Source organism: Podarcis filfolensis (genome assembly GCF_964270895.1).
Source record: "Podarcis filfolensis genome assembly, chromosome: 2".
Taxonomy (NCBI): domain Eukaryota; kingdom Metazoa; phylum Chordata; class Lepidosauria; order Squamata; family Lacertidae; genus Podarcis; species Podarcis filfolensis.
This window is the reverse complement of record NC_139605.1, coordinates 83,744,502-83,770,643: the sequence shown is the minus strand read 5'-3', so window position 1 is coordinate 83,770,643 and position 26,142 is coordinate 83,744,502. Positions and strand designations below refer to the sequence as shown.

Below are 26,142 nucleotides of genomic sequence, written 5' to 3'. Positions count from 1 at the left end.
CATCGCTACAGATAAAGCTGTATTATACCACTTTAAATAGCCATGGCTTCCCTGCAAGAGTCCTGGGAACTGTAGGTTGTTAAGGGTGTGGAAAGCTGTTAGGAGAACCCTGTTCTCCTCGCAGGGATACAATTTCCGGAGTTGCCGATTGATCGTTAAACCACTCGGGAAATTGTAGTTCTGGGTGGTGAACTGGGGTCTCCCAATATCTCTCAGCACCTTTAAACTACGGTTCGCAGGTAAACTGCGTTGCTGCTGCTGCTACTTTAAATATATACTGTACCGCGAATGGGGCCTGAGAGCGAGGATTTGATTCAAGATAAAATGCTACAGATTTTATCTTGCCAGCAACATCCTCTGTCCTAAACGGTGGAGGAGGAGATGGAAAGGCGTTCCGCTGAAGCCACGAGGATGAGGATCCATCGACTCCGAGCAAGCAAACCTCCTTGCAATCCGGGAGATGGGCGCCCGCTCAACGGGCTTGGATGGTGCGCGGATTTCCACGGCAAACTGTCCAGTGGCTTGAGGGGTGTGTGGCGGTTTCGGCAAGCGAGAAAGCAGCTGAGAGAGAGCCCCAAGCTACCTTCAACTGAAGTCCCACTGGCTGGAAAGAAGTTCTGCGGAACCAGTAGGACTCCGTTTTAAATGGACGACGGGGCGCCTTCAGACTGAGTTTTCCTAAGGCATGCCAGTACTTCGACCACCTCACAGACACCTGCTATTAGCCCTTCTGAATATGGGTCCCCATCCCACGCGCTTCTTCCACAGAGAGCGCCTTCCTTCAATCTTGGGAGGGCCTTGCCCCGAAAGATCCAGAGCCATTTAAAGCAAACATACGCACCTCATTTTGATGCAGGCAGAATATTTAACCGCCATTAAACTGTTCTGCAATTAGGGGAAATTGGGCGGGAGAATTTCAGCCGGCAGACCCAATTTATTTAGGTCTTCGAAACCCATGCACGTGGGCAGTCCCATAATGTCGAACTTTCTACTGCGTAAATAAGACCCAGTGATTTCTGGTGCATCTGAACCAGTAGGTTCTCTCTTAGGTAAATCTAGCGCAACAGTAATGAAGCTCAGGACGCAGGAGCCTTGGTGGTGCCTTCTATGCGAGGGACTAACAGCAGAAAATCGCTTGTGGGGCTTCCTTCCATTGCAAGTGGCGTTCTGGGCAATCCTAAACAGGTCTACTCAGAAGCAAGCCCCACTACGTTCAGTGGTGCTTATTCCCGGGAAAGTTTTAGAGGATATCCGCCTTGGAATCGCAACCCTGCAGCCTGAACCTGTGCGTGGTTCAGCCCTTTCTGTGGGAATCGCCCAAGCGAGCGTGCCTAGGATTGCCTTCGCTTCTATGCGACACTAAACCAAGCGATGCAGTTCTGGTTGTCAGAGGATGAACGAGGGAAAGTGGAAGGTGAGGAGAGAGAGGGCTCATCTCAGCTCCATCCACAACCCAGTTCGTCCAACCTACCAAGGTTTAAACGGAGCCATTCAGCGAATGCTACTAGTGAGTAAGCCCCATTGAAGACACTGGATCTGACTTTTGAGTAAACATGCATAGGATCGTCCTGCACATATCTCTTAACGAGAGAGAAACGAAAAGCGGCAGATGGGACTCCAAAACGGCTCGGGGCGGGGGGGGGGAAAGCTTTTTTTCAGTTATTCCAACTGTATTGGCCAAGAGAGCAAACTGCTCTTTCCTTCGCTCCAGAAAATTCGCTGCCCTCGCCTGCTTAGGAGAAGGCGACTGAGCTTGGGGCTGCTTTGAAAATGCCGCCTAAGTTTCGCCTCAGCGTCACACACACACACACACCCTAGCAAGAAGGAATCTGGGCACACTGGTGGCCGAGAGAGAGAGATCGACCGACGTCCGGCCCACAAAAGTTGGAACAAGGCATGCGGGAGGTTCCCCAGCTCCGGGAAGCATCCTGCAGCCTCCGGCGGGGATGTCCCTGATCGGTTCGAGCGAGATAACTTCTCCGGAAGCGCCACCCAGGACTCCTTCTCTCGCACCCGGGGATCGTAAAAAGGCAGACCGACCAACAGTTCATCTGCCAAAAATGCTGCGCCGCACAGTGACTCTCTGGAGTTTCAAGCAAGAGTCTTTCCGGGCCCTACCTGGCGACGCGAAAGAAGGAACTTTTTGCGCGCAAAGACGTGGGCTATGCGCCGGCGTGGCTCTTCTTCCCGGAGAGCTGAGGCAGCCGCGACTCTCTTAAGGAGACCTCCACCCCCCCCTTCCTTCCCGCCTCGAAGCTCCCCTCCGCCGCCCTCCTAGGGTCCCTCCGAGCTACCTTGCTTGGTTTGGCAGCAGCAGCCGCAGCTGCTGGGGGGGCGGGCAGTCGTTTCGCGGGTGGCGGACTTGGTTCCTCGGCGGCAGCTGCAGCCAGCGGGCTTCGGTGGCTCAGGGGTCGCGCTCGCTGCCCATCGTCCGGCCCCAGCGAGCGGCCAGGCTCCGTGGATGCCCGGAGCTAGTGACGCGCCCGGCTCGGGCCGGGGCTGAGGTCATCCCGGAGGAGTGACACCCCGTGGGCTTGCGCGGGGGAAGAAGCGACGACATCCACTGGGGGGCTGGCAGGGCGCGCGGCGGGAGGGAAAAGGGGCGGCGCCGGAGGGGGAGGAGCCGGGGGAGGGGGAGTTGGCCAGCCACTGCAGGATCGGGCCCTCCTAGGTGGCTCCTTCCCCGCGAGCTCAGAGGGTCGAGCCTCGGCAATCAGGAGCCGTTGCGCAGGGGAAACCGGGTGAGCGAGCGCGGGCCGCCGAGCTTTGCGGCCGGGAAGGAGGGCGACACGTGAAGCTCCTCTCCCGCGGCCAAACCCGAGCTTGGCTGCCCTAAAGGAGACCGAAGTGCCTCGCGCTCCGGCTTGCGTGGAGGAGCCCAGGAGAAGGAAATCCCGCGAAGGGAAAAGCCTGGGCTTCGTCCCGACGAACTGCTGTTGGGGCTCAGCTCCTGCCGGTGGAGCTTCTAAGGAAGGACTGGGTGCACTCGGAGCCGGTTAGCCGCCTGGGGCAGGGGGAGGGGGGCAAATCTTCTCGCTTAGTAAATCATACATCCCAAATTCCCGTGTCCAAAAAGATACCACGCACAGGGGCCTCTTTAGCTACCTCCGGTCGCGCTGGGCTGCCAAACTTCCCACCAGCCTAAAATACTTAGTCGAAAATACTGCGCCAGACAAAACACGCAGCCATCCAGCTGGGCTCGAGAAAGCCGTCAGCCGCCCTCCTCTTCCCTCCTCCGAGTGAACTAAGCGTATCTGTTGCTCACCTCCCGGGGCAAACTCGTGCGAGTTGTTAAAATACCCAGCGCCTTCTTCCTTGCTGGAGGCAAAACGACGGTGTTTTGGCAGCGAGGATCCTCAGAGTTACTTTCTCTTCCAACTACCCGGTGTTTTTTTCTTGCCTTCCTTTATTCCTCCGATGTTTAAAGCCGACTTGGAGCGACACACCCACACCCCTGGTTGTTCCAGGGTGTCGAATCCTGTCAACCTGTCTAAAGAACATCTATTACCAGCTCTTCCTGCTGTTCGTCTATTACTTGCATAATAAATCCAACTGCCTTTTATTGTGCACCCAATTATGTGCTCATTACAATTCCTTGGGGAGGAATTCCGCTGTTATCTCTGTTCTTTGGGCAGACCTGTGTGGCGAAATCCCGTCGTTTCCTAACAAGTCCTAGCTTCCCACAAGCACCTCGCTCACTCTTATGGAGCGTTTGTCGGACTCGTTGGATACAGAGGGTGAAGCCTTGGCTCCATCGCCAATTTCTCGTACTGTATGCGTATGTGTGATTGTAGAGAAGTACTTTTGTATATTGGGTTGTGTTTGGCGGTGGCTAGCCAGCCTGGTTTCGCCCAGACTGCGTGTTATGAAGTGTTAAAACTGAATACACGCACTGCGCACACCACGATCCGTTTGTTTGGGATCCCATTCAAAGGCCGCAAGCGACTCGCCAAGAAAAAGGATGAAGAGGCATCACACGCACGCAAATTCCCAGAGCCCACGTAGAAAGTCCATTCGCTCTCCAGACTCTTCCGAGAAAGCTGGACACCACCACCTCACCTCCGCTTCCAGAGAGATTACTTCTCTGGCGCTGCTGGCCGGGAAATAAGTTTTATTGCAAAATCTGAAAATGACGACTCCTAGCACCGATTCCTCTGTTAGAAGCCGCTCTGCCTAGATCCCTCGCTACAGCCCAGGGCCTAGAAGTGACCCACTCCCAGTACTGACCCGTTGCTTTCTCAGTTCTGTCATCCGCAGCACACCTGCCAAGGGCTGCAAGACAACCGGCCCTCCCTGAAATTCCCTCTTCCACGCAACCAGGCGCGAGAGCCCTGGTCTCTTTTCCGCCTATGCAGTAGAAATGCGGAGGGATGGCAGCTCAGAAGAGGAACTGAGTCTCCCAGGGGAGGAAAGGTTCAAACCCGGCACGAGATTTAAAACGGAGTTTTCCAAGGGCTGGCAAGGGCTGCCTTGTTGGAGCCCAAACATGCATTGAGATCCTCAAGCTCCGGCCTAGAAGGAAAACCTGGTCCTTCATTTTAAGTGGGTGGGGAACAGTGGCGAGGGGAAGGCACTCTGTACATGCTCAGAGGTACTTTTCTTTATAGGTTGTCACGTCTGTTTCATTCGAAAGGGGGGGGTGATATGGCCACAGGTGGGAGAAGATTCTAAATGGGCGTGGCGAAAGGATGAAGGTGGAGCCACGAGGCCCATAACGTCTGCAAAAAATAAAAAATGGAAATCCTCTTCTGACACAACGGATGATCGCTCTCACAAGCGCACATACACTGGCGCACATACACTGATGCACTGTTTGTGTACGTACACAGAGCACGAAGTTGACTGTGTGAAGGAAGAAAAGCCTGTAGGCAGAAATGCACAAGTACCAAGAAAAAAGGAGAATACTTTCCTCTTGAGATGCAGCTACCTTAGTCTGCAGAAGAGGTCCACGCGCACCTGCCCTTTTACAGTCCTAGTCAGTCTATCCTCCTCAGGCCCTTGTCCTTTCTCTTCAAGCCAGCCTGTCGGTCAGCTAACCAACTGAAATTGCCTGGGAGCAGAGTTATCTTCCACATTTTTTTTAGTGAGGGTCTGTCCACCACCTCTGGAATATTGGATTGGGACACCCTAGTGCCTGTGCTCTAGCCACGCATCCGTATCCTGCACGGCGGATCCTTTACAACGGGAGATGCGCCTACTCTCTCCAGAAAGACACACACACAAAAATCATAAACATAGAGTAAGCTGAGATCCGCCAGCTGATCGACGCTTTGCTTCCGGGTGAAAAGGGCTAAGGATAGCGATGGACGGGTGTTTTTAACTGGCAGAAAACAAACTACAAGATCAGACTTCTGGAAGAAGAACAAGCCAGAATGGTAGCCTTGTTCGTCTGCTATAGTAATAATAATTAAAAACAAAAACCTACGCCTCCCCCGCTGCCACCACCAAAATAAATTAGAGGCATTGTGACACAAAAGTTGGTGTACTGCAATCCACTGCTGCACCTGAGGCATCAAGGGTTATGCACAGTTGGCGGAGCAGGGCATGTTTTCTACAGGGCTATGGGGACCGGGGGAAAGGTATAAACAGTGAAGCCGAAGCGACATTTCTATGCAAAAGCTCAAATGTATACAAGATCAGCCACTGACCGAGCGTTCACTGCAAGCTGCAGTAACTGGCAATAATACAATAATGCAATATTGCAAGGTTCGCCATGTGCTAATTTGGTGCTTGTAACGTATGTATAAGCGTGGAGGGAGGGGCGTGTTGGGAGACCCTGAGATCTCCGCTGGGATTAAACTCCCGAGTAAACTCCGGAGAGAAGTTAAAAGGTTCCCATCGATTTGAGGCGCTGGATGCTGTGGCTGACAAGCGGAACGCGCTCGGCAAACTATTTGTAGGAGCTGACTCAGTTAGTATGTGGGTTCTAGGAGGGGGCCAGGGCAGTTGGGGATTCCTAAATCGCAGGGCGGATTGCCTTGTGGTTAAACACCGCAGGAAAACGAGCTCCAGCCGCCTGCCAAGGACTAGCGCGTCCCTTAGCACCCTGTTACATTATTCCAAATCACCCCAAGCAGCACATTTCCTTGCAGCTTCTTTAATTCTAAATAGGCCCGAGTTCCAACTTTCATACAAACGTCCTTCTGCCACAGCGATCTATGAATTAATTCGTTGATTACAGATGCAGAATATGGGGCCAAGCTCCTCTCTTTTCAGTCTGGCCTTTGGCCGGTTCCTATCCAGGGTGACTTCTGCAATAGTAGCTGCTGTTTTGTAATTACGGTAAACTGTGAGTTGGATGATGTTGTTGTTTGTTTGTTATTCATTCATTAATATATAAATTAACTTGCAGCAACGAATCTCAAAACGCATTACAAACAAGTTCAAAAGTATCACACACACATAATGAGATCCAGCCAAAATTAAGTGCTTTGAAATCCATTTGCTTTTAACGGGCGACACGAAGCGGGAAACTATAAACATGTTCACCAGGAAGCAGGACCCGCTGAGCGCAATAGGGTCTAGGCTACATACTACGACAGGTCTGTGATTCCCTTCCAGGAGCTTTTAAAACTTTAGCCTTACACCGGCAGCTAACTTCCTCACATTGAAGTCGATGGGGCTAAAAGGTACTTAACGTCGATGGGCTCCAGCTCCGAGTTTTTCCACAACGCGAGCCTAGTTTTTTTGTTTTTTTACGTGCTGATGATAGTCTTGCGAGCAATGGAAGTGCGTTTCTTGATTTAGAGAAAGCCGCTATTTCCACAACAACAAACAAATTGTAATATTTAGTGGAAAGCCATTGTTAACATTTCTCTCCTCAGGCACTGTAGAATTAATTTCGTTTCCCATGAGATGTACAGTACGGATAAAGGGCGGTATACAAATTCAATTGGTGATGATGATGATGATGATAATGGGCCCCTCTAGATACTCGTTTCTTCCCCATCCCTCCCATGAGGCTGCTATGAAAAACGCAAAAGATTTTCACTCTCAGATTTTCAGGACTGATTCTTAGTTTTAAAGGTAAACTATTCGTTTATTCTAATGATATTCCGATCGTTAAGGTGTGCATCGCTGCGCTGGTGGAGCCAGTGTCCCGTTTGGATTAATAAAATATAACTACCTCTAGAATCTGAGCTGCTGTCTGGATGTTTTCAGAACTGTGAAGCGTGCCATTAAGAGTTGCTTTTGCAGTTCGATTTAAATCTATAGGACTTCTGTCAAAGCCTGATCATTTAGCATTGAAGTGCAAATATGCTGGCTATCAGGAATATCCACATTTTACAAAAAAAACAAAAACAAAAAAAGCCAGGGAACAATAATAGAGAAACTAAACGACTTCTGATCGAGACTCCGTTTTTCAACGATGCATGCAAACTACTAAAAGAGATTGCACTCGCATCTACTCCTTCCACGGGTCTTTGCAAATTCCCCATCCCCTCTCGGTCTTGAAAGGAAAATATCCAACAACTAGAACCTATGCAAAGGAGAGGGGGGCGTTTCTTCAAATATTATTCCTGCACATACACTATATTGGCCTTATAGAAAGGGTATCATCCATAATATTAAAATAAGAGGCTCTCCACCTCACCCCACACCCTGTGGGTGGCTAGAAGGGGCGCGCGGAATTTTTCTGCTTTAGCCACAATTTATTTTGTGCTGCGCGCTGTTCAGCAATCAGAAAATAGGGTGAAGGAAGGCACATATGTACGTAGCAGAACTTTTTTTTTTTTACTTTTGTCCCCTCTTTGAACCTGCACTCGGGTGGGCAACCGCCCCCCCTTTCCCCTCCTCTCTTTGCAGGGTCTTTTGCCTGCTTTCGCTATAGCGAAGGCTTCCAATCACAGACTTTCCTCCCTTATTCTTCTCTCTCGCTCCAAGCAGGCATTGCTGTCCCTCGTCTAAGTAAGGAAGTTGGTGCAAATTGTTAGAGAGCTTAAGACGCTAATCGCGTCTAACCCTGCGCGATGCTGAATAGCTTCTGACGCAAGGCGCACAGGATCAGGTTGCGCATCGCAGCCTAAGAAACAGAATAAGGAAATCTGGCGCAGCTCTTATTGCACATCCAGAAGGCCTTCTCTGGTGTGATTTCAAATTTATTCCCCATTCTCCTCCTCCCACTTTGCCTCCAGGGTTCAGGTAACAGCTTGGAGATACCAATAATCCTCTTCCTCAGGTACCTTATTGGGAAAAATAACTCACCCCCTAAGCATCTCCCCCGTCACACCTCTTTGACCCCCCCTTACCCCCGCAACCCCTAATCACTCAGTAAGGGTCAAATTCCAATAGTTGGGAAATGAGTTATAGTTTTTAGACTATTTAATTTTCCAAAAAGCTGGGACCCCCGCTGGAATTTAAATATTGTTATGAATAATAACAAAATTGGTCCCCTCTAAGCAGACAAGATACAGTACTGTGGCGCTGTGGGTTAAACCACAGAGCCTAGGACTTGCCGATCAGAAGGTCGGCGGTTCGAATCCCTGAGATGGGGTGAGCTCCCATTCTTCAGTCCCTGCTCCTGCCAACCTAGCAGTTTGAAAGGACATCAAAGTGCAAGTAGATAAATAGGTACCGCTCCAGTGGGAAGGTAAACGGTGTTTCGGTGCGCTGCTCTGGTTCACCAGAAGCGGCTTAGTCATGCTGGCCACATGACCTGGAAGCTGTACGCCGGCTCCCTCGGCCAATAAAGCGAGATGAGCACCGCAACCCCAGAGTCGGTCACGACTGGACCTAATGGTCAGGTGTCCCTTTACCTTTAAGCAGACATGGTGTTCCTTTCTAAGGCTGCAGTCCCCATCCCCATGCACTTACCTGGAATTAAGTCCTTCACATTGAATTCTATGGGATTTATTTCAGAGTAGAAATGGTTAGTATTGCAGCCTAAGGCTTCTCAGACACCATGAAGGGCTCTGGGTTCGGGTCAGGCACTTTGCAATTGCAAGAGTAACATGCGAGTGGAGCCCCAGATCAGCTGGGGTCTACACCTATAGCAAAACAAGTGGACGCTTATATATGCCAATTTGGGAACTATTGGGGGGGTCACCTGGAATCAGATGTTAAAGGACTGTATGAGAGGTATACATTTCAATTTAGTTCAACATGTAGGCGGTTATAAGCTGCTTTTAATGAAAAGATACGTCGCAAAGCAGTGTACAATAGCAAACTGCCCTCCACATCAATACAAGTGTTATTTAAAAACATCAAAATGCAGCCACACTTCACGGTAGTCAAAAAACCAGCATAAAAACAACCAGCTAGCCTAGCATCAACTTTACACACTATCCACAATTTATTAAAACATCATATCTGCCACCCAATTTGCATCAGCCACTGAAAGCTACAGAGGGTGGCAATGGGGGAGCAGTATGAGTCTTCCATGTAAAAATACCAGTTCTACAAAACCTCTAGCAAGCAACTAATTTGATGGAAAGGTCACTTTGAGGAAGGAAGTGGTAATGATGGCCTTTGAGCAAGTACCCCTGCTATAGATGAGCCATCAGCGCCTTCTAGATAGCAGTCCTCTCTCTTTTGCAATTGTGCAACCAGTTCATATTATTCAGATTTGTCCCCGGGGACCCTAACCCTTCAAAGCCCTCCCATATCGCCAAACCCCTTCCTTACACACACACCCCTGCCCACAATCCCTATCAATCCTTTCTCACCCCTCCCACTTCTCTTCTCACAAAACCCAGACATTTAAAGAAATCTCATACCCAGGCCTTTCTAAAGAGATGCCCTCTGATATTTGTATTGCACTCCAGCCAGATCCCTCCGTCTCTGGGGTTTTTATTCTGCAGCATACTTTAGCCCAGTTTAGCCTCGTCTCTGGGGCCAACACAGCCATCGCTTTGTTGCCAGGGCTGAATTAAGACACACTGAGGCCCTAAGCTGTGTCGCGTTGAAGAGGCCCCCAGAGCATTACCCAAAAGATGTGTATTAGTCTAACAGAAAGGGCAATAAAAATAGAAGTAATGACATTTTACATTTGCATAAATACTAGTGCATAGCTGAGGATGCAGCCAAAAACTAGCAAGCTAGCTAAAGCATGTAGCTTGCCACAAGCCTGTCTGCATATGAAATAACTTCAAATGGATATACCTTATGATTTCTTACTTATCAAATATGGAAACCATATTATAGTTAAATCTGTACAAGTTTAAATGCAATATATCAGCTAATGGTGTCGGCATGAAATATATATTTGTGATGCAATAATGATGTCTGTTTTTCCTGTTTCCATTATTATTATTATTATTATTATTATTATTATTTAAATCTTGACAATTAGTGTTGTTGTTTGTATTTAGAGGCTCCTCATAATTTGTGGCCTTAACTGTAGTTAACTTTTCTTATGCACAAATCCAGCTCTGTGTACTGCAGACCCTTGCTACAGCCCAGGTCAGCCCCACTACTCCCCAAAGCGGTATCTGCTTCCACTGGTTGCCTAGGTACCTCCATACAGCCAGTTTTCAGAAGCTGGCTAGCTTGCCACAGCTCTTCGCTTAATGACCATGCAACAATCTGCTACCAAATTATACCAAAAAATATCTATTAAGGTTAAGGGGGGGGACAACAACTGGATAGTATATTGGAATGGAAAACAGTCTAACTGCAAAATTAAATTTAACAATATATATATTTGACCTAAGGGATGCAGGTGGCGCTGTGGGTTAAACCACAGAGACTAGGACTTGCCGATCAGAAGGTCGGTGGTTCGAATCCCCGCAACGGGGTGAGCTCCCGTTGCTCTGTTCCAGCTCCTGCCAACCTAGCAGTTCGAAAGTATGTCAAAGTGCAAGTAGATAAATAGGTACCGCTCTGGCGGGAAGGTAAACGGCGTTTCCGTGTGCTGCTCTGGTTCGCCGGAAGCGGCTTAGTCATGCTGGCCACATGACCCAGAAGCTGTACGCCGGCTCCCTCGGCCAATAAAGCGAGATGAGTGCCGCAACCCCAGAGTCAGCCACGACTGGACCTAATGGTCAGGGGTCCCTTTACCCTTCTTTATATTTGACCTACATTTGTCTTCTAGTACCAGTTAGTGCACAGAGAGCAGGATTCTCTATTAAGCATCTTTTACAGGTAAGTGACAGTGGGTTTCTCTGCAACCTGTGCCTCCATCTTAAAACATCCAGGGTTGGTAATCTCTGAAAAAGCTCACCATCAACCCCTTTGCAATCAGGTGGTGTGGCAGCTACTCCTCTATTGCACCAAATACTGTATGAAATGCAGCCAGTTTTGCTATTTCCTTCTTATTCTGACCTGTGCCTGGCTCAGAAGTATTTCAGAGTGAAAGGACTTAGTGAGAGTATGGCTAAATAGCTGAGCAATGCACTGGGAGGCCTCTAGCTCAAATCTCACCTCTGTTATGAATTCACTAGGGAAACCCTCTCTCAGCCTTTGTCCCTCTTTTACAGTGTGGGGAAAATGTTATGACTGTACGGACCCACCTTACAAGTTTTCATTTTGCTGGTTTTGCTTTCATTACCTATGTTCTCCAAGCAAGAATTTATTTTGATAGGAAAGTGTTTACCTTCAGGAGTGTCTGCATTGGCAGCTTGCTCTTAAACAAGAGTGGCTTACTAATGGTTTCGTTACATTCTCTGCATTGCCAGCCTGAAGGAGGAATAACCTAAACCTGCAGTTTGGAATGATGTGATTTACTGCTGAAGTTACTTGCTAAACCCTATCCTGTTTGAGAGTGCAGATGTCAGTATACCTGTGTGTAAACTAGCTTATTGTATAAACATGATTTTAATCTGTTTCTCTGCCCACTTTTATTCAATAAGCTAGTTTACACACACACACACACACACACACACACACACACACACACACCTCGATCTTCCATTCAGAGAAACAAGAAGAATTATCATAGTACAGATGTCCACACTTGTCCCCCCAGGCCTGAGATTTCCTACGCTTGTTCTCAGTGCATAAGGAACTGATAGGATGAAAGCCCAGTTTAATGTTGCCATTGGTAAACTAGGCTGGACTGGATTATGTTGAGGTGATAGATAAATGAGGAGTCAGCAGAACATTGTAGTGCATCACCTGGACCTCTTGCACTGGATTTTTTAAAATTGAGTAGGGTTTGTTTCTTAATATATGTCCTTAGATCCGTTGTCAGCTCCTCTCTGCATGAGTCAGGCAATGGGAATCAGGCACCAGGAACTGGATAGAGGCCTTTTCTTGCTTTCCTGTTTGCCTGTCTACTTGCAGAGGGCTTGGGTTTTATTTTATCCCCACCCTCCCCCTCCACAACTGAAAGGGTCTGATTTTCACATCATCTGGATGCCCCTTTGCTTCTTGGCTGCAGCAATGGAATGAACCAAGCTGACCTCCAGGGAGGTTTGTTTAGGGATGAAACAATGTTTGTCTTGTCCAAACACCATGAATTTCCCCGTGCTTCCTCAACAGCGGTGCAGCCAGCAGATACAATATAACAAATGCTTTGCCATATTTTACCCTTTCAAAGGGAGAGAGAAAAATAACCCTCTAAAAATTCTAGCAATGGCAGAGTTCACAGGGGTGAATGGCAGGGGGTGAGGGGGGACAAGGAGCAACTATAAAGGCTTGGTCCATCAGCCAGAGGCTGGATGCTTTAAAATGTGGAGCAGATGCTGCTCACTTGATACATTTCAACACAGAAGTTAGCTTTGGTGTGATGAACAGTAAATTCAATGGAGCTTACTCCCAGGTAAGTGGGTCTAGGATTGCAGCCTAGCACCCTGATCCTAAATGCCTTGCATGTAAATGGACTCCACCGAAAGTTGTACAGGCTACTTTTAATAAATGGCCATGATTTAGAAAAGAAAAGTCAATCACATGAGTACAAAAGACAGGGACAGGACTGAAATTCAAAATGTCCCGGATAGCCAGCAATATGACAAAACTGAATAAATACCAATGTGTCACACTCACATTGGAAAAAAGATCCAAATTTTGTATGAATGCAAAATTGAACAGTTGTATCCTCACTTAACACTGCTAACTTTTTGACCTAATTTCTCCTAATTTTTGAAAGGGCAGAACTATGCAAAGCAGCAGCAACAATTTTATATATTGTGCCCGATGGTGGCAACTTTCTCACAGAGCAGCTGCTCTAGGTAATGAGCCTTGTTTATTTGCTGCAAGATTCCAAGAGTCAAAGCCCTCTGCAATCAAATGCACAAGTGAAAGAAAGAATGGGGGAAGTTCTTTCTTTATACATCTGACTTTTGGGCAGGTGGGTTCCCTGGTTTTTTGAACTAAGTGCCATAGAGGAGGGAATGGGTCCTGGGCCTTGTCAGCCAGTGTGATTTAGCAGTGGGCAAAACATTGGGGTAAGATAGAGACAGGCGGGTACAAATCCCTGCTCCTTGGGTGATGGCCTATATTGGCCTATAGTGTTGCTATATTACAGGGTGCCCTAGATTATCTTTATTATTCATGCATTTATTTCCTTCACCTTTGAAAACTCATAGCAACTTATCTGTGCCTCCCAGGAGTCTTCTCTCCAGGCCACATCCACACCTGCTTAGCTTCAATAACACTGTAGCATCGGTTGCTCCTAGACCAGGCATGGCCAAACTTGGCCCTCCAGCTGTTTTGGGACTACAACTCCCATCATCCCTAGCTAACAGGATGATGGGAATTGTAATCCCAAAACAGATGGAGGGCCAGGTTTGGCCATGCCTGTCACCTAGACCATTCTTTGCGTCTCATCATATAACAAAGTAGCTGGAAATAACCACAATAGTGATCAGGATCAGCCTTCCCAAACCTGGTGCTGATCAGATATTTTGGACTTCAACTCCCATCACCCCCAACCAGCATACCCAACAACCATTTCTATTTTATCTAACAACAGAAGACTTGAGCCCCTAATTGCACCAGGAGCTTCAGTCTTTCAAATTTCAGCGGCTCCCTGTGTGAGGCCAAAATTCAGTGTCCCCCTTCCTCTCACCTTCCATTCTGCACATGCACAATGCCATAGTTGTGGTGCCCTGCGGTGCCCCCCTTGCCTCAGTGTCCAGTGGGGTGTGTGTGTGACTACTTGTGCTTCCCTAAACCCACCTCTGATTGCATTAAAGCATAGCGTGGCCCAAACTAGCTGGACATGGTTTTTTAAGTTCCTAAACACATTTATTTGGGAGTAAGCACCGTGGAACACAGCAGAACTTACTTCTGAGTAAACATGCCAAGCATTACATGGCACAAATGTGGGAGAGTCTCCTAGACCTGCAGATTTTAATCCTTAAAAAAAACCAACGGGCATTTCTACTCACCTGTCAGCAAATATATAACAGTAGAGGTACCAGAGCAGTGAGGTCTCCTATTTCCAGGGCTTTTTTTCAACAGAATGGTCTGTACTAACATTCCAAAGACAAGGGGATTATAAGTAAACCATAATGACATAGAAAGTGGGGGAAATAAATGACCACGTTAGCTTTTTATTATGCTCCTCTACATAATTGATAATATTAATGAGTGGGGATTTCTATGCTGTAATCCGCCTAGTTTTGGGACACATTTTGGGCAACTAACTTCTTTTGTCATAAGGAGACAGAGACACCTTATGTAAAACTCTCATATTTGTAAGTGGATTTTTCTTTGTTTTTAACAAAGACTCAGGAAGTGCTGCAAATTATTTTTTATTGCTGGTCTCATCTTACCCTATACTGTTAGCCTTTTAACAGGGCTAATGAGTGCCCCCCACCCCCGATTTGTGCTTTAATCATTGGTTTTGTTTGTTTGTTTTGGCAGTCCATCTGGAGATGGCCCCTAGGTGGAATGAAGGTTTTCTTTTCTTTTCTCAGATTTCAAATTCATGGGGTATAGAGCTTCCAAATTCACAGGGAAGTCTGAGAACATTAATGAATAGTGGGAATGGAACTTCCAGGCACAGAGACCTCTGAACTGGAGAGCTATGGACAAACACTATGTGAGGACCTTCATGTGGACTTCCAGAAGCGACCACTTTAGGAAAAAAATACCAGGGATTCCCAAGCTGTGGTCTGCAGACCACCAGTCCAAACTGTGGTCTGCAGACCACCAGTGGTCCACAAGTTTCATTCAGGTGGACTTTGTGGCATGCGTCTAAACAACACTTAAAATTTGATTTCCTTAGAGTCCAGATTGCCAGACAATGAAATACTACATAAGAAATAAAAGAAGCAATACAAATGCAATTAAAAACCACACATCTACCACAGCACATTACAACTGCTGCAATGGGCAGAAGAATGACTAAGTGGACTGCCAAGAGCCTCAACAATTTTCAAGTGGTCCATGGAGGGGAATGTTTGGGAACCACCAGAAGGAAATATTGGATTGGATGGTGTCATGGTTTCACTGTGGATACCTTACTGGGAGAGAGGAGACATACTCAAACCCATAAAGTGTGAATTCTTTGACTGAGACAGACAAAGCTTAACCACTTTACAGAGTTGTGGGTGAAAGCTAATGTTAGTCAGAGCAACCCCATTGAAATCAAAGTAAGTTCATTAATTTCAATGGTTCTGCTTCAAGTATAATTTAACTGGATCTCCTATTCTTATTCCTAACCCCTTACAAGATAGTGAGGAAAACAAATAAATAGCAACTTAGGTGGTGTGAACACAATATTTCACTCTCGATTCAATGGAGACTGAATATTTGTTTTTTCTACCTGGTCTGTACATAACCTAGATCTATCACATATTTTTTGCAAATGAAAACCCCTTTTGGGGAACTGGCTTCATTCTGAAAATAAGAGCTAATTGCATATTTATTCTGCATTACCCAATGGGGTGTCCGACAATGTGGTGTGTGTGTGTGTTTGTTTGTTTGTTTGTTTGTTTGTTTGTGTGTCTCCCTAGCTGCCCAATGACCTTGTGGTGTGTGTAAAGTAGACCAAGAGGCAATCACCATTTCCTTCTTCATTCAACTGAGGCCTGCACAGAGAGGAAAAGACATAGATAACCTAATCAAGGGTTCAGGAGGGCAGGATCAATGACAACCAGCACAAACATTTATGAATTGCAAAAAGCTACATTTTTATGCTACAAACAGGTTAGTGCCTATGCAGCAAAAACATAGGTACATTTGTGTATGCACTTAATTCTCTATAGTAATCTTCAACAATGAATCCCGGATATCTCCTAGACCTATTCTGCACATGACTGCAATTCTATGCACAGATACCTGGGAGTAAGCTCCACAGAATACTGTAAGGGATACTTCTCAGTAAACATGCATAGGATCACGATGCACAATGCTTAGTCAACCTGCCAGACCTTAAGGCCAATTGCTGCTGGGTTTGCTAAAATCCTTATGCTGCAGAATCAAGGAAGCCCAAACTAACTTTCATTCCAAGAAAACAGTTCAAGGGCAGCATTAAGATGATTTCCACAAGGCAACCCTATTACAGTGGTACCTCAGGTTACATACGCTTCAGGTTATATACGCTTCAGGTTACAGACTCTGCTAACTCAGAAATAGTACCCCGGGTTAAGAACTTTGCTTCAGGATAAGAACAGAAATCGTGCTCTGGTGGCGCAGCAGGAGGCCCCATTAGCTAAAGTGGTGCTTCAGGTTAAGAACAGTTTCAGGTTAAGAACGGACCTCAGGAACGAATTAAGTACTTAACCCGAGGTACCACTGTATATTCCTTTTTTTAAAAAAATCAAAAATCTAGTCAATTCCAAGGCAAGGGAGCTACCACCACATTCTCAAGAAAGTGTTACACCAGAGGTGGGGAAGTTGTGCCTCTCCAGGTGTGGCTGGACTCCCAACCCCCATCAACCTTCAGCCAGCGTGACCAATGCTCAGGGGTGATGGGTGTTGCAGTCCAGCAACATGGGGGGGGGGAGGGTGTTCCCTGTGCTAGACGGAGTCACCACCACGTGTATGTTTTGCATTGGATGATGACCGTCAAGCCGCGTCTTGGATACATAGAATAGACACCCAAGACCAAGCGCCATCACGGACGGCGAAGCACAGTGACAACACGTCTCTGTTGTCGCCAGGCCAGTGTCTCCTAAGATCAGTGACGCATGAGGCGCCAGGTGGGATACCTGCTTGTGCGAAGGCATCTTTATCTGCATGGATGTACCCCATTGCCAATATTTCAGAATTTCCCGACCCGTCTCTCAGCCGGCCCCCCGCCACCGCTCTTTCCTCCCCAATCCTTTCCCAATAAGGTCTGTTCACATATTATGGACACCTCTCCTCTCCTATCTTTACGCGATGGCGGGTCCCCGCGAAGCGCAGCTCAGTGGCTCACAAGCTCGACCTCCGTTTTGCTCTGTCCCAGAGGCTTCAGGGCAAAGTTGGCCGGCGGGATTTCTCGGTTTGGAGAGTTCCCTTGGTGGGGAACGACGCAACGGCGAAGGAATAAGGGCGCGGCGGGGAGGAAGAGGAGGAAATGATTGTATTGTTCTCTATGGAGGGTTTTAGTATTTTAGAAGGAAGGACTTTCTGCATGGTATTACTTCTTGAGGGAAAAGCGGAAAGCAAACTTTCTGGTTTGATCCCGCGTTAATCAGATTTCCCACGCCCCCTCCCCCCAAATAATAATAAAAAAGCATTTCACCCGCGTTCCCCAAGCTTTCCTCTCTCGTCTGGGTGTTTTTATCCCTCCTCCCTCGTGCCCATTTCCCCCTCGTCCAGACCCGGGTTCCCCGAGTTTTGATCAAGGGCGACTGAAACTAGCGCCTCGTCGGTTGCTGCCGCAGGGCCCAGGGGTGACTGGGTCAGCCTTGCCGTCCGATGAGCGCTCTCTGCTTAGGCCCCTTTGCTTCGGGTTAGAGACCCTCCAGCGATTGGACAGGGGTGGGGGAGCTGCCAACCCATCACAGTCTTCCCTGGGGGGGGGGGTGTTCGCGCAATCGGGGTAATTTCCTGCGCCGCAGCCTCGCCATTAAAGAGGGAGGAGCGCGGAGCACGCAGCCCAAACGAAGCCCCTTTGACCTATCCTTTCCAGGCGGTGGAAGGATGAGCTTAATTTTGCCTGGGGGGGTACTTTCCCCGCAATATGGGGAAGAGGAGGCCCTGTCCTTAACTCCCCGCACCCCTCCGAGGGCCTTCACCTTTCAGAGTAAAGTGAAACTTGGCTCGCTTTTGGACCTCGGAGACTTGATAAAACAATAGAACGAAAACGGAATACTTAACCCCTATAAATATGTTGTTGTATTTGGGCGGGGGGAGACCACGAAGAAAACTATGCTAAACACAATATGCACTACATTGCCTTATATTGATTGCAACGGAATCACAGCCTTCAAGCGGTGCGCACGTCTAAACTGAACTGTTTTGAAAGACAGCGCATTTTGAATTGAATTCCGGATTTCGGACGTGATCTCTCTCCCCCCTCCCGCTTTGCACATGTCCTTCTTTTCATCTCTGAAACAACACGCTTATTTTCAACTCCCTCTGCCGAGGATTGTTGTTTTGGCCCTCTCTTTCTGGTCCAGAGGCGGCGCAAAAAAAGAGAGAGAAAGGAGTTAGGGAAAGAAGACATTTTTCCTTTTCTGTAAAAGAAAAAACGCACTGCAGCCTAAATATATATTCTAAAAACTATTAGTGCAAAGTTATTTTTTAAATGGGGTGGTGGCTTTTTTGGGGATGGGGTTAGAAAAGAAATAATTATTGGCTAAGGAACGAGAGAGAAAAAAGTTCGTGGCGCAAAGGCGAGGCAGGAGCCCCGGTTCGAAATAATCAGGAGCGATTTATTCCGACGGAGTGACAGCTCTTTTGAACGCGAAGCGAAAGGCGTTTTCTGTCTCTCTGAAAGCTTTTCTTCCAGATTGTGTTCAGATTAGGCTGGGGGGATGAATGGCGGCTTTATCCAGACCAGGGGCTTTTCTGAAATGCCAAATTAATTACCAAGGCCTGAATCAACGCACTGGGGACAGGGAGGAGGAGGAGGAGGAAGAAGAAGAAGAAGAAGAAGAAGAACTGGCGGAGGGTGGGGGTGAGGGGAAGAAAAGAGAAATCTAGGGCACTTTGGCCCGGGTTAAAATTGTCTCTTGGGGTCGTTTCAGTGCGAATCGGCTGGGGAAGAGAGCGGGGGTAGGGGAAGGAAGAACACCTGCCCCATCCTGTTGGGTTGGTGTGTGGGTTTTTTTAAGCTTAACTTATTTGAGCTAAGTATTTTTAAGGACCAGCGAAGCAGCTTCCACATTTCAGCTGAAGAAGCCAATGCGAGGCGTGCGCCGAAGGATGGAAAAGAGGTGGAAAAGAGATCCGCCTTAGGGAAACAGGAACCTCGCAATTGGGGCCAACTAGGTCTTAATGAGGGAAGCGAGGCGGAGTAGTCGGAATAGCTGGCGCTTCCTCAACCCGGACACGGCCACTTGCCCCGACGGAGCCCCGCGTGGTGGGCCTCCAGATCATCCTGCTTCCTGGGGTGGATCTCCTTTTGCCGTCTCTTCTCCCCCAAAGAACCGCCCTGCCCCCGATCAGCAGCCCCCGGGGTTAAGGTAAGCGGGGTAAGCGGGATTCCCACGCCGCCCGTGCGCTCTTTGGCTGCCGACGATTCACCGCAGTGGACTTACCTTTACAGGAAAAGGGACTCAGCACCCTTCCAGCCCTCAGTCTGAGAGAGGAGAGGGGAGATGGCGCGCCTTCGTTCCCAGTCAGCCCACCACGATCCAGCCGAATATCTTCGTAGACGCTGGGGAAGGGGGTATCCCTCTCCGGATCGCGCCCCCACCCCCACCGGGGTCTCTACCCGAATAGCCCCGACGTCCTTCGTGTCTGGTGTTCTATCGCGTTTGCGATGATCTAGGGCCTCCCTCCTCTGGGGATTTCTCGGGGGGGGCGCTTAGGGGGTTCGCCGATCTGGACGCGCCCCCAAAAGGGGGATTCGGGTCAGGAGGGGGTCCACTTCTTCTTATTTTGCGTTCCTAGAACCGCTGAGGAAATCCCTCCAAATGTCCCCACTCCCAATGTCGAGCAGAGAGAGGGGAGGGGTGAACACTCTGGGGCTCATCCGCGCTGTGGACCCACCGGGACGCGAAGGGAATCGAGGGAGTTGGGAAGGGAGCCTGCCTTCAGACCTCCCCACGATTTCCTCTTGCAGAAATTGCTGGCGGGTGGGGAGAGAGAGAGAGACAGAGAGAGGGGGCTCGGAAAGCTGGATCAATAGACGAATCACTAGAACCTGGGGAATGCTGAGTTCGAATCCTCGCCTGTCCTCGTGGCTCGCTGGGTGGTCTGGCAACAAGCCACTCTCAGCCGGGGCCTCTACGTCGGGGTCATTTTCTCACCTCTTTCAAATCGTGGGGGGAGTCTGGATTCTTGAGAATTGCGGGGGAGGGGAGGCGCAGGTAGTCGGGGCTGCGGCGAGATCAAGCAAGCCTTTCCGGTCTCGTGCTGATTCTCTCCTTCATCCCCCACCCCACCCCCCAAAAACCCGGTGGCCTAGAAAGCCTGGAAAACAATCGCAAGGGCCAGAGGGAAGCCCGACGTTGCTTTTCCTGAAAGAAAGCCACCTGGGGCTAGAACAGCAGGGGATTAGCAGGATGCAATCCAAAAAAGCATCCGAGATCTAAAGATGCTCCCGAAGATCAGGACGTGAGGCCGTATTGCCAAGGATCGATAACAACGCGCCTACGTTTTCAGGTGCTTTGCATCAGAAAAAGCAGAGCAGTGGCACCGTTTCGACTCCCAGGTTACGTTCGTTCTAAGCGTGACCCTAAACTGGTTTATTAGCGTCGTCAGCGGGAAGGATCCGCATCACATTATCAGGCGCATCATCAGTTAATGGTAGGTCTATAAAACCACCTCGTGAACAGGTAAGAAGACTAAGCTCTACGGTCCCATCAGCACGGCAGGAAGAGGACAGCGACTTATAAAGACACTTTCCCAGAGGCGATTTTTCATTTTTCTTTTTGGCTCGGTCCAGGTGGAAATGAAATCCAGGAGTGAATGTGTTGATGCAGGAAGTGTATGCCAGCTCGGCCACGCAGCCACTGCATTACTTCGAGTGATTCCTCAGCCTCAGTTTTTCATCTCTAAAATGGGGATGACAATGACGGGCCCCGCGCACCCTTTTCCTGAAGATAAAAGAGGGAAGGAGATACTGTGCTTGAGCTTTGGGATGTAGACGTCGACATCAGAGACGTGTAGCCCAAGATCTGGCTCTAATGATGTTAAACCAATGTATATTGAATGGGTTTTTGATATTATGGAGGTGAGATGCCCTCCAGATGTCTTTGGACTGAAAAAAGGGATGAAACGCTTTAATAAATAAAATAATGCAACATGCTTGAAGTTTTGCCCTTCTTGCCCTTCCAGAAACTGGACATGTGTGTTCTTTTTTCTGAGCTCATTTTCTCCCCCGCTCTCCTCCCTGTTCACTTGCCTCCCATGATACCAGGGTTACCTTCATCTCATCTGCTACCACTGACTACACCTCATTTTGTCTGACTCAGCTTCCTATCTTACTCAAGACTCTCTCTCTCTCTCTCTCTCTCTCTCTCTCTCTCTCTCTCTCTCTCTCAACTCTGTTCTTTCCGTTTCCTACCACTCCCCTCCCCTCTTCCTACTGTGGCTGTTTCTCTTTCGACCCCTCTTCCTCTTTCACCACTCCTTCCCTTGCCTTACTGCTTCTTCAGCTCTCTGCTGCTTCCTGCCCTGATGTCACTCCCTCTGCTGACATCAGGGCAGCTCATCCAATAGCAGCCAGGGAGGAGGTTTCGCACTATTGGTGGAACATATACAAATATTTGATTGGCGTGGTGGCTTTTCATAGGGGAAAACCAGGATTTTAATCTTTATAACTTTGGTATGGAAATGAAAATTCATTTCTGAAACATCCTGAGATGTCACAGAACACAAAAGGTTGGTGTAAATTACCTTTTTCGCTCTATAAGATGCACCAGACCACAAGACGCACCTAGTTTTTGGAGGAGGAAAACAAGAAAAAAAATATTCTGAATCTCAGAAGCCAGAACAGCAAGAGGGAACGCTGTGCAGTGAAAGCAGCAATCCTTCTTGCTGTTCTGGCTTCTGTGATAGCTGTGCAGCCTGCATTTGCTCCATAAGACGCACACACATTTCCCCTTACTTTTTAGGAGGGAAAAGTGAGTCTTATAGAGCAAAAAATACGGTATATAACTCGGCTTAATTGGCTATGATAAATGTTCCAATATAAAGGATCCAAATGGTGCATAGCTTGTGTTATCAAGAAGTTTTGGAAGTCCCTTCATATTTGAAATATTGCACCAGAGTTTCTTGAAATGAAAATGGCAGAGCTGGAGCAAACTCCACTTTCGCTCCATCCCGCAGCCACCAATCACATTCTCCCTTCTTCCAACACCTGCATTGTCAGAGCACACTCTTGACCCCGGGATTTATTTTCAGTGTCGGAACTGAACTCCCAGTTTTTTCATACAGAAATCCATTCCAGGTTTTCCCCTTCCCAAGCTTTCATTATTTTAGCAGTCTAATTCTTTTTGTTATCTTTGGCTTATTTATTATTTCTTTATTTGGGTTTTCAAAACAACAGCAACAACATACATATAAATGACCACATGCATTTCCACAGGATATTTATCACTTTTCATAATATAATTCTTTTTTTAATCTTCCAGATGGATTTGTCAGAGAAGAGTATTGAACAGCGTCGGGTTCTGAAAGAACGGTCCTAGAGTTCTCAGACAGTCCAAATCCTTCTATATGCTTCCCAAATCTTCCTGCTATTGCTTGATGTGTTGGTGTATACAATAAAGTTGTACCAGTCCACAGTGAATGTATCTATGTATCCATGTATTCAGTAATGCTAACTGTTAAGTTTCTCCAATGGTTTGCCTATTATTTTGCTCAATTCCTGAAACAGATAGTTCCAAATTCTTATTGTCTTAGTGCATGTCCATCACATATGTTGGTATGACCTCTCTTCCTTCGTCTCTCCAGCATAATGCTGGGTATGTTTTTTAAAATATATGATAATTTTAGGAGGTGAGGTTTTAAATATCACCTGTGCGTAATTTTTAACATAAGCAGCTTATTTATTTATTTTTAGGTAGTGAGAGGAGGAGCATTTTTGTTGCTGCTGTGTTAAACCTTTGGGAATCAGACACCCTGGCAAATCTACTGTAAATCAATAGAATTTACTTATATGTTTAATATGCCAGCCTCAGTGTGTTGCTTGATCATGAATGGCTGGTTTTGACCATGATAATTTGACGATGGGGATGGGTGGGATTATCTGAGTCAGTTTCTTCATTTAAAAACAACTGCATGGAAAGAACAATTGTAGAAAGTGCAACTTCTATGGATACTGTCATAGTGGTAGCAGAAGCTGCATTTGCTGAAATTCCCCTTTCTATGCCATTATTAAAAGCATGGGAACTTGGTCCACCATGAATTCATCAAGTCAAGATACACCAATGTCAAGTTTTTTTGTTTATGTATTTGAAATTTGTCAGGCAACATTATTTGCTGTTTTCCATTATTCCACTAAAGAATGCTACTGAACTCTCAACTTGAACCCAACATGCAGCTCTGGTTTACGAAGGGGATCATATTCTGCAGGCACTGACCTGCCTGATACCTATGCCACTCTTTGTTCTTCCTGGAGTCTCTCAGGCAGTCAAACATCTGCTTATCTCTGCATCCAAAAATTGCTGCCAAGTTGCAAGCAGCCCCTTCTGTAAGCAGTGTTTAATTTCTCACACAATTAGAAAAAATGGCCACTGATGCTGCAGTAGCTTAGCCAGTAGAGCACGAGACTCTTAATCTCAGGGTTCATGGGTTCAAGCCCCACATTAGGCAAAAAGATTCCTGCATTGCAGAGGGTTGGACTACAGAAGATGACCCTCACGGTCCCCCCCCAACTCTGCAATTCTATGATGTCCTGAAGGAACAGCCACCCTATATTATTTGTTTTAAACAGAGCATTTGTACCCCACTCTGAAGAGCCAAAAGGGCTCCCAGAATGTGTTTCATACAATCAATTAAAATAAGACAGGCCCTGCCTGCACGCTTGCAATCTAACAAAAGTGAGAAGCAAGGGGGAAAGAACAGGGAGGGAAGAGACGCAGAAAGCAAACTAAGACACTAATGGTCAAAGAGCATTTCTTATCATGACCAGCCGGTGTAGAAATAGTTCAGGGGTAGGAGGTGCCTGATGCAGCTGGTCTTTCCACAAAGCTGATGCGAGAAGCCCTGTTTCCCATCCCTCCCACTAAGGCAGCCTGATGGGATGGCCGTTCTGAGCTGTGGGAAACTTTAAAAGATGCCAGCAGTGGGAGTGGGATAAACTTGTTAATTCACATGAAAGTACTTTTTTATTTTAAACAACCATCCTATTGCAACGGGTCCCAGGTTGTCTGGAATGACAGCATAATGGTTAATGCAGCCCTGATCAAAGCACCAGGAACTACGAAAAAATGAAAAAGAAAAAAGAAAAAAAAGGGGGGGGAGTTTTTGCCAAAGCTCTAGCCTTGACCCAGGATACACCAAATACTTATCTATACTTTGCAACATTAACCATCAAGCATGCTTAACTTTGCCTCAGCAATAATTGTGGCTTTAGCTTGAAGAGGTGTATTTGCACTTTCTGAATAATGAAATGTGTGAAAGCTGTAGGTGACAACTTGCCAGGACATTTTAGCTGCCAAACACTCCCCAAGCCCTTGATCCTGCCATCCACTTCCTATGAATGATACCTTATCTAGGAGCTGCTTTTTAGCTTCCTTCTTTTACCACTTTTCCTAATTCTCACTGTTATTGCAGACTTTGCTAATCATTGCTGTCAAGTACTTTGGGTAATAGCAAATTAACCCAATACGAGGTGGGCAAGCAGAATGAACAAAAGCTTCATATTTGTCCTGGCAGTATGCTGCTGTTTCCTTTGCTAAGGGCCAGCTCCATTCCTGGCTCTGCTTGATAACCCTTATTCACCTCTCTCTTGCCCAAACACAGCAGCTTACCCACGCCTCATCACTTCTTGGGGGACCACCATCCTACCCGATCCATCTTCCTTAAAACAACAAAGTCACCTGAAAGAGGCCTTGTTTGCCAACTCAAACTCCACGGAGCTTGACAAAGTTATTTTGAAGGGGTTCAATGTCTTTCAACTCAAACACTTCCTGTATGAATCAATTGCTTGAGGTATATGTCCATGCCCATGGGAAGGAGGTGGTGCTGTGGGTTAAACCAGAGAGCCTAGGACTTGCCAGTCAGAGGGTTGGCGGTTTGAATCCCCATGACGGAGTGAGCTCCTGTTGCTTGGTCCCTGCTCCTGCCAACCTAGCAGTTTGAAAGCATGTCAAAGTGCAAGTAGATAAATAGGTACTGCTCCGGTGGGAAGGTAAACGGCGTTTCCGTGTGCTGCTCTGGTTTGCCAGAAGCGGCTTAGTCATGCTGGCCACATGACCTGGAAGCTGTACACCGACTCCCTCGGCCAATAAAGCGAGATGAGCGCTGCAACCCCAGAGTCAGTCACGACTGGTCCTAATGGTCAGGGGTCCCTTTACCTTTATATGTCCATGCAAGGAATAGATGCATGGATGCTTCATTTGAGATTCCTGCATTGCCGGGGTTTGGAGTAGATGATCCTTGGGGTCCCTTCCACCTCTATGATTCTATGAATGTACCTGGTTCAATCCAAGTCAAGGCAAGTGACCTGCAGAGAGTTATGTCAATGTCCCAGATTGCCTTGAGATGGAGAGAGAGACCTGCTTCCTGCTCTGGTAACCCTCAGCAATGGAAACACACACATGCACCAATCTTGCCTATGAGAACAACATTAAAAAGAGCCTTGAGGTATGTGGTTAGAAAACAATGGCAAGCACTGTTATCAAATAGCAGTAGCTGCATCAGTGTTATAGGAATGGGGTTGTGGAACTACAGAGTAGATAGAGACCCACGCATTTCTCTTAAGAAGTTACCTCCTCCCCCCCCCCCCGTGTATTGGACGCCCCCATGTGTAGGATGACTCCTATTTTTGGGAACTCCAAATTTAGAAAATGGGGGTAGATTGCTCTGACTTGTTGAGGAGCAGGCTGCCAAAGCTTGTGCAGATCCAGCTGCCGACAATCCTCTATGTGTCCATTTGGAAGATAGTTGAATTGAGTTCAGTTGGGCTTATGTGGTCTAAACCACTGAGCCTCTCTTGGGCTTCTTGATCAGAAGGTCGGCGGTCCGAATCCCCACGACGGGGTGAGC

At 47.5% G+C, this 26,142-nt stretch overlaps 1 protein-coding gene across 6 annotated transcripts in view; it reads right to left on the bottom strand.

Annotated features, from left to right (window-relative positions):
* NTN1 (netrin 1) overlaps positions 1 to 20,045 on the bottom strand; it is a 135,449-nt gene extending 115,404 nt beyond the window's left edge. For 3 of the 6 annotated variants that reach the window (XR_014544238.1, XR_014544239.1, XM_083597729.1), the window contains exon 1: positions 2,295 to 2,573. The gene's annotated coding sequence lies outside the window, so the exon portion shown is untranslated. Of the gene's footprint in view, positions 1 to 2,294; positions 2,574 to 3,265; positions 3,539 to 19,520 lie in introns of those variants that run through there. The other 3 variants (XR_014544236.1, XR_014544237.1, XR_014544240.1) reach the window with 3 other exon arrangements.
* Positions 20,046 to 26,142: the final 6,097 nt, after the last annotated feature.